At 28.5% G+C, this 9,310-nt stretch overlaps 1 long non-coding RNA gene and 1 other non-coding gene across 2 annotated transcripts; one reads left to right on the top strand and one right to left on the bottom strand.

Annotated features, from left to right (window-relative positions):
* Positions 1 to 3,365: 3,365 nt before the first annotated feature.
* TRNAI-AAU (transfer RNA isoleucine (anticodon AAU)) lies at positions 3,366 to 3,439 on the bottom strand. Its single transcript has one exon. It is a non-coding gene; the product is annotated as a tRNA-Ile (tRNA).
* A 631-nt stretch (positions 3,440 to 4,070) lies between these two features.
* Positions 4,071 to 6,172, top strand: LOC127121193 (uncharacterized). The gene is made up of 3 exons (XR_007803342.1): positions 4,071 to 4,198; positions 5,034 to 5,359; positions 5,693 to 6,172. It is a non-coding gene; the product is annotated as an uncharacterized LOC127121193 (long non-coding RNA).
* The last annotated feature ends 3,138 nt before the right edge of the window (positions 6,173 to 9,310 follow it).

The following is a 9,310-nucleotide window of genomic DNA, read 5'->3' as shown; positions in this document are numbered from 1 at the left end:
ATGCATCTTCAAAATATTTTAACACATACCCCGTACATCCCTCTCTGAAATGTCCATTTTACACGTTTATTATTTCGAAGATGCATCTCCGTTTAGGATTTACGAAGATGCATCTCTGTAACCTATCAGAACAATGCAAGTTATGTTAGTTTTATGGTTATTAAGATGAAAATGACGATTTATAAATGTTAAGGACTTTGTTATGTAAAAAATGACATATATAAATCCAGATGATCAAAATAAGACATCATCCGATACACAATGAAGTCGAAATACACAATAAAGTAGAAATAAGTCAAAATAAAATACAATCGATAACTAATCCAAAGTACAAATACTATATACTACTGCATATGTCGGACTGCATATAATCGACCTCCTTTATCCCCGTCCTCCGACGCTGTCTCTGGTACATTAGTGTCTCTCGTGCCTCCGTCATAGTGACATCTAGGATATGCCTCACCTCAAATCCACCAGCGAAGATACATATGTTAATGTCTGCATGCGCAATCTCCACAATGCAACGACATCTAGGCAAGACATCATGAGCATGATCTAATTGTGCATGCTCCACCTCTAGTATCTCCTGATGAATTGACCTCGATGGATCTTATAAAGCAGCTTGCACCATATACAAATGTGACTCTCAGCTATGGTACTCTGTGTCTCCTTTGGTACCAAATGACTAAGATAATCATCAAACATGACATCCATATCTCTACGCGTCATATCATGAGAAATAGAGACATTATGGTGTTTGTGAATAGTTTGAGTATAGCCGAACTGCCGTATGACGCTCTCAAGTAGACGAGAAATTGATCTTGAGAGTATCCAATAAACTTTGAGAGATTTTAGTAGGAAAGATTCACAACCTCCCTTATATAAGGAAACGATGGTTGACCTCCAATCAAATAATACAAGACTTCAGGATTTAGCAGTTTAATTATTCTCTTCCAAATATTGAATCCCGACGGCCAGTCCTTTCTTCACAAACGAGGACCTTGGAGTGGTTAGTCTTCAAGTTCCTAAACCTTGTAAGCTTTTACATGGGCTGAGGTCATGAACCTTAAACCTTGGTCTTACACGGGATAACCAATAATCTGTGATATTTTAACACCGATATGATCTTGAAAATCTAAGAAGCTCTTAATACCGGACTAAAATTCAACCTATCTTGATTTTATTACCTGGCTAACCAAGAACTTATGACATTTTATCACAGGTTGATCTTCAACCTAATTAGGAATGAATCACACAATCCCAAACCAAATCTTTTTAATGGTTTAACTTCTAACCCACACAAATCCCTAAATGGATAATATTCAACTAATGTGTATATAAAATATTCGATTAGTGAACTTACAATTCTACCCTTTTCAAAATTACAATTATATCCTCACTTACATAAGAATTTTTTCACAAAAGCAAGCACTTAGGCTAAAACATTAGTGAGAGAAAGTTAAATAAAAAAGTATATATATATATATATATATATATATATATATATATATATATATATATACACACACACACACATTTTTGAATGAAATAAAATGAGAAAGGGGACCTCTATTTATAAACTAGAGGTTGACTCAAAAATAAAATTCTAATAAATGTTTTTTATGACATTCTAATCGATTGATACATATTCACAATCGATTAGAAATTTGAAATACAATTGATTGTAAATTTATAAAAGTAAGAAAAAGATATTTTTTTGGTAAAAATAATTTTGAAAAGCATTTTAGTGTGTGTGTGCTTTTAGCCATGCATTTTTACGATAAAGCCCTTTTACTTTTCAATTTGTTCACTCACTACTAAAATAGAAGGTATCATACTTCTTCAAGACTTTGCTAGATGCTTTCTCTCATGTTAGCATTTTTATGAGTAGCTTGATATGCGACTTTAGCTTATATTTCATTTAGATTGTAATCATTGGATAGTTAAGTCTATCAAACCTAATGTTTGCATCTTTGTTCACTTATTTGTTCATGCTTGACTTATCATATTAGTTGTCATCATCAAAAGCAGACGTTCTTGTTAAAAGCATATCACCTGCAAAACAAAGTTCTACATTCTTCCCCTTTTTGATGATGACAACACATCTCTCAAGGAAGGTGGTAAAAAAAATACAAATATATTTGTAGTGATTAAACTCCCCTAAGTTAAATAGAGAATATACCCTACTGCCCCTAAGAGTATACTTCTCTCTCTTTGTCAAAATTAAAAAGGCGAATAAAGATGCATTGCAAGAAATAAATATGCATACAAGAGCATTTTAGTCATTTTGAAAAAAAACAAGTACTTAATTTATTTAGGAAATTTAAGATGCAAAAGGAAATTTGCTTAATTAAAGGTACAAGAAATAAAATGCATAACAAAAATGAAAACATCTAAGAAACAAATAATTCATCTCAACATCATCATCCACACTGGAATCCACTGGAGATATAAGAATTTTCCTTACCATTTTCTCAATGATCATATTGATTTTTGCATTCATCTTTCTTTTCTCATTATAGATTTCATTGAGGAAAATGGATATATGAGTGTTTCTTCGATCCCTTATTCTTCTTGGTTGTTAAAGGACAAATTCTCCTCTTGAATTACATATCTCATTTTGTTTATAACACCTTGCCATATATTTGTGTATACATGGATAGGTTCTTATTTTATGAATATCAGCAGTAGTGAAGGATCTTGGTGATCAGTTCGACATATGGTAGGATGTTGTTTTTCCTTTTACTATCTATCATATGATGAAGAACTACATTTGTCCAATTTTTCTAGATTTTATTTTCTAAGAACTAGACAACAACCAAATGGAGAATATATCTAACACATAACTTGATACCTTTGAGTAACAAGACTTAAGATATTTATTCTCGGTCATTGGAAATCATTTATCAAATATTAATTAAGAGAATGTTTTAAAAACAGTATTAAATAAATCTGATCATTTTAATAATTTAAGCTTAGGTCCAGATGTTTTTGAAAATTAAAGATTAATTGTCATTTTTTAATTAATTATTGTAATAGTAATTAAGAAAATATTTAAAAAAGAATATAAAATAAATATAGTAATATGTTTATGTTATAGAAATTATGAGTGGTTATTTATTTTTTAGGAGGAACAAATCAGTTGTAAAATGCTTATAAAAAAAAAAGTTAATGAATTGTGAAATAAATAGATTTATAATTTTAGAAATGGAAATTGAACACCAACGTTTTAATCCATTCACTTGAGCAGGGTTAAAAGAATGTGACTCACTCATTAAATAAGCAACGCGTGCGTGTATTATTTCGGTGGAAAGAGGAAGTCAACAGATGCAAAGAGTAAAAAATAACACGCGAAAATTGAAAACTGGCCCATGCAGGTCTCGAACCTGCGACCTTCGCGTTATTAGCACGACGCTCTAACCAACTGAGCTAATGGGCCGTTTGTTTAAGTCTTGTTTTTCCATTTATTTCTATTAAACACCTCAGTTTACTACATCGCACATGTTAAATCTCTATTGCTTTCCTGCATTGGTAGCTTGTTTCTTTTTTCATTAAATAAGTCCAAATTCATTCAACTTCTCAATCTTTAATTCTTTCTTTTTCTTTAAACCTGCTAATCACATATTCATAGTAAAAAGTTGGTAAATTCCAATTCACTTTGTGTACTTATAAATATATAACAGGAATCTCCATTCTTTACAAAATGACCAAAATGTTTTCAATTTATGTTTAAAATAATTCATTTTTTATATAAAATATTTGAAATATATTTTTATTAAAATTTTAAATTATATTATGCTTAAAACAATTGATTCCATAATTTTAAAATTTTACCATAATTTAATGTTTTGAGATTAGGAAGACAACATATCGAATTTGGGACAAGATATATCCAATTTTTTTTAGATAATACAATATGAAAATAAATAAAAAAATGGTTTAATATTTACTTTGGGAAATGATAGTATAACTAATCTTTTAACATTTAATAAAATAAATAAAAGGGTTGCTTTAGTGTATTTAGTTTAGATATTCACAATACCAATACAGTTGTTTGTATTCCATCTCTCCACATATCAAATTTAGGGTTCCAATTACAAACCTCTCTGTAGGAAAAATCCGATAGTAACATGTCTGCAGATGATCCGCGTGCACGTTGTCATGGCGACAAATCAGATGATAATGGTGGAAGCATGAGGTATGAAACGATGTTGTATAGACTACGTTCTTCTTCTGTAATTATTTAAAACGCGTCTGAAATTCTTATTGTCATGCATTGCCAAACATATTCTCCTATGGTTCAATTTTCTACTCCTTCAATTTTGTGATAACACAATAATGTTTAAACATAATCTGAGTTTTCCAGATTCCAAAAATGAAATTTCATTTCCGATATTAGGGTTTAATTTGGGACTATAATGGGTGAAGAATGAGATGCTAAGCATATGTCATTTTATCGTTGTTCTTCTACTGTAATACTTTTTTGCGCAAATGATATTGAATTTGTCTCATCTAACCAATTCATGTTTATTTAGGGTTCGTTTTCTACTCAATTTGATTGACAAAAATATGAATATTTTTTTCCAAAATTTGAGCAATTTTATATCCTAATTTGTAGTTAAACTTTCGAAATTAGAGTTCCAGTTTTTTTACTCAATAAATCAGTTGATTACATCTTGAATATAGTGATACTTATAAGAATTTGTGTATGTTTTAGATGTTGATAATAGATGTTGATGATAGAATGTCATTATGGATGTTGGTTATTGATGTAAAACTTTCAAGAAGTTGTAGAGATTATTTATGCTGATTATATATGCTGATTGTAGATATTATAATTTTTGATTATATATGTTGATTATAAATGTTGGCATGTAAAGATTTTATATATATATATATATATATATATATATATATATATATATATATATATATATATATATATATATATATATATATATATATATGAATTTTTAATTTGGTATTAATATTACATTGTTGATGTCATTTATAATTTTTGAATTTTAACAAAGAAACTGCAATGGAGATCATTTGGGATATGGTGTCTGAGATTGGTGAATGTTCAGTTAAGAGAAAGAAGTGTGCAAAGAAATGTCGTACTGGTAACATCCCTGCTAAGAAAACTGCGAATATCGCTCAAGTGACTAATGTTGCTGCCGTTGTAAATCACCTCACAGACAATGGAAAAGTTGTTATTCAATGTATTAAGGAAGAAAGTTTGATACTGCAGATGCTAATAGATTTATGAAGGAGAACGAAACGCATGTTGAAAAGTGTGTTGCAAATAAAAAACATGTTGGCAATAAGAAATCTGTTGGCAAATCTGTGGATAAGAAAGGTAAATTTGTTTATATTGTTGGGTAGTTCTGAAATTTTAGGTCAGTAGTTTTTGGCAAATTAGTGTACTATGGTTTTTTTAGTATGACTTTAAGTTTGTTTTGGATTTACAATGTTTTATTTTTTCGTTTATATTTAGTATCCTTCCATACGAATGAAAAACAACCACATTGAAAAAAAGTAGAGTTCATTGCAAATCACATGTCAGAAATACTTAATTAGTAGTAACTGTTAAATGAATAAAAATGTTAATTATTGTTGCTGCAATTGACAAATGAAATACGAAATTGATAAATAAATAATTGCTAATGTTTGAATATGTAGATGTTAATAGATTTATGAAGGAAAAGGAAACACATGTTAAAAAGTGTGTTGCAAAGAAAAAACATGTTGGCAAGAAGAAATATGTTGGAAAATCTATGGATAAGAAAGGTAAATAAAAATTTGTAGAGAATGCACGAGTCTCAACAATATTCTTGGAAGAGCCACATTGGAAATGCAAAAACATGCACATCTAATGTTATGGTAAGCACATATTTGAATTTGATCTATTGTGTTATATTTCAAAGGGTTTATAATTTGGAGTGTTGTGCAATTGATATCTTTGCAATATTTTCCAAGAACAATAGCAAAAATATTCCTTAGAACAAATCTATCTGAGATCAAAGTCGTTGATGTAGAAGAAACCAAAATATTCAAATGTCGGGTTCACATTGCAAAATGGAAGAACGAACCAAGCGCCTATGAAAAATACATGTCTTTAGGATGATATGAATTTGAAAAGAGAAAAAACCTATGTAATGGCGATACCTCGGTCTGGAGTATGTTGCGTTTTTCTCCTTACATGTATGTAAAATTGCAGAGGAGTTGATGGACAGTTGTGATATCGAATTTGGAGTTTATGATGATCATGACATGGAGTTCTAACATGTTAAGGATGGTCTATTTTTGAGTTTATATATATATATATATATATATATATATATATATATATATATATATATATATATATATATATATATATATATATATTATATATATATATATATATATATATATATATATATATATATATATAAACTTTGATATACTTTTTGAATGTCTAAACCAAATTGTAATGAGTACCTTAATGATATTGATATTTATGTATTATGATAGTAAACTTGGTTATTTTAATGTAGAAGTTGCATTATGTGTTTCATTTCAAATAAATATGTATTTTACATGTTATATTTATATAATTTTGGTGATTTGAAGTTTAACAGACAAAAAATTAAAATGAGTTAGTTTTGCAAACAAACAATACATATGTTATCACCTATAAATATATCAATACATATTGCAAATGATGTTAGTTATAGAACTGTTTTTAAGGGGTATTGTATTGCTCAAACTCATTAATTGGGCCTGCAGGCTGAAATTCATGTCTAAGCCCATTTACACTTTGCTATATAATGTAAGGATTAAGGTATTCATCTCATCGTTTTTATATCATTGGAACTATAGAAATGAAGCTATATTTGGCAACATCTCTGAAATGTGTGCTTCTGGAAGGTATGTATGACTTTCATGTCATCAATCTTCTATCATTGGAACTAAGATTGATTTTTTCTGAAAATTCATCTGTTACAAATATCTTATTCCAATTAATCATAGTTGAAGTTTAAGTTTATTTATAATTATAGTAAATCGAATTATTAATGTTATTACAGCTAAGCTACAATAATGAAGACATGAGGGCACATGTATTCAAGTTAAAAAATATTTTGAAGAAGATCATGATACAAAAATTAAAGCTCTAATAAAGGAGGGTTGGATTAATGAGTCCGTAAAAACACACGATGTTAGCAACGATTACAAGTGGGATTATACCTTGACAGAAGCAAATAAGTCTGGGAAATATAAGTTGGTTGGTGTCTTGGCACTCAAATTGCTTGGTTGTTATTCTTATCATATTTAAAGATGTTATGTAAATGTGTTTTGTTCCTTTTTGCAGCATATCCCAATGAACATATCAAAACAATGTTTTGGTGAAAAGCAGGATACAATAAAGATGATTGACATTGAAGATTAGAAAGGTTATAACTGTGTTATTCACAGAGCTCGACGGGATTCATATGAGAAGAATATTGGCCATGGATGGTACAAATTTTCCAAAGAGAAGAACCCAAAAGTAAGAAGCTTGAAGTTAGGGATATGTTATATTTTAGCATGAGTTCTATGGAAGATTATATGTTTGTTGTTGTAATAAGGGGTTGATCTATGTTGTCTCCTTTGAAAGATTTGAATGCACGTAATTGTTATGAGAGGATTTTAACTTCAAAGTTGTTATAAGTACAAACTTTTATTATATTGATCAGTATAAGCAGCTCATTATTGTTGATGCAACAGTAGGATGCAGTGTGATATGGTTTAGTTGTTGATGTTTGACTATTTGTAGTGTGTGCATGAACTATTATAGACCGTATGCATGACTTATTAATGATACTACTAGAAAATAATCTTGATCATTATATACAATTAATAAAAAAATAGAATTGATATGATATAAATGCACTATATATTTATTGTGAAGACTAAAAGAATAATTTATTCCTTTTAAAATAAAATTTCAGAAAATCCTAATTCTGCTACCATTAATCTAACATGCGATACAAATTAACCTTGTCATTTTTTAGTTGATCTAATTGCAAACATTTTAACAATATTCTAAATCCAAGAAAAGTCCAAAATTCTAATCAAATAATCAGTAAAGACTATGACTCGTTTAATGCACACATTATCTGCAACAAAGACTGAAATAAGTGAGACATTATAGTAATGCACAAAACAAACATCTCTTAGTAAAAATGCAAGAAAAGTTTGTTAGAATTAATTTAATAATTAATTTATACAAGGCATTCTTAAATACGAATATCAAATCTATAATCATAATTTAAGGTGAAAGCAAAATAAACATATAAGCATGCATACACATAACCTTACGATCTACGACATATTGGTTTATTAAGGAGTATAGAATACTTTGACAGATCCAAACAGAAAGCTTTGTAGGCACTTATAACGATAATCTTAAAATGTAAAAAATATAGAGACAAGTGACTAACACTTGTTGACTTGTGGATCTTCCTCAACCGATACTCCTAATGCCTCAAACACTCTTCAGATTGGGAGAAGAGATAATATGTTTGTGTACAATATATTGGGGACCATAACCTATATATAAGGTGATGACCAATTAGGGTTCCCATTATTTCGAAATGGGTCATCCTGAAATTCACTCATATTTTAGCCCATATCCAATTAATTAATTAATTAATTACTAAATAGACATCTAATCAACCTTATAAATTTATTTGACCAATTAATAAACTAAGGCTCTTAATTTGATAAATAACTAATAGAATTAAAATATATATGCCCACATAATAATTATTGGAATATAATAATTAAATATTATTTAAATTATAAATTTTTCCAACAATCTCCCACTTGGGCAATATAATTTTAATAATTATGTCACAATTCTTTAACTTGAGACTAAAGTTTATATTTCTCAAACTTTTCAACAATTCTAGATTGTCATAAATCATGACTGATTTAACTATAATAATATTTGAATTTAAAAGACAAATTGAATCCCTCATTAAAAAAAGTTATAATATTAAAACAAAACTTTATTCATTCACCAAATTATCTTTTAAATACAAATTTAAGCTAAATAATTAAAAATAAATAAAAAATATCAATCTTAACTAAATTTGTCCGTTTTAAATTGATGTATCTTTCAACACCATTGAACATTTGTGAGTTCAAATCATATTTTCTTATTATTCGTTATTTGCCCTTATCCTTTGAGGTATTTACTGGATGAGCACTAATTTATTTTCTCTTGCTTCAATCTTTTCTTTATTGCACACTTTATGAAATTATTATATTAAATAATAATTTC

Source organism: Lathyrus oleraceus, chromosome 2 (assembly GCF_024323335.1).
Source record: "Lathyrus oleraceus cultivar Zhongwan6 chromosome 2, CAAS_Psat_ZW6_1.0, whole genome shotgun sequence".
In the NCBI taxonomy this organism is placed as follows: domain Eukaryota; kingdom Viridiplantae; phylum Streptophyta; class Magnoliopsida; order Fabales; family Fabaceae; genus Lathyrus; species Lathyrus oleraceus.
The sequence above is the reverse complement of the archived record's forward strand: the minus strand, read 5'-3'. Positions and strand labels throughout refer to the sequence as shown.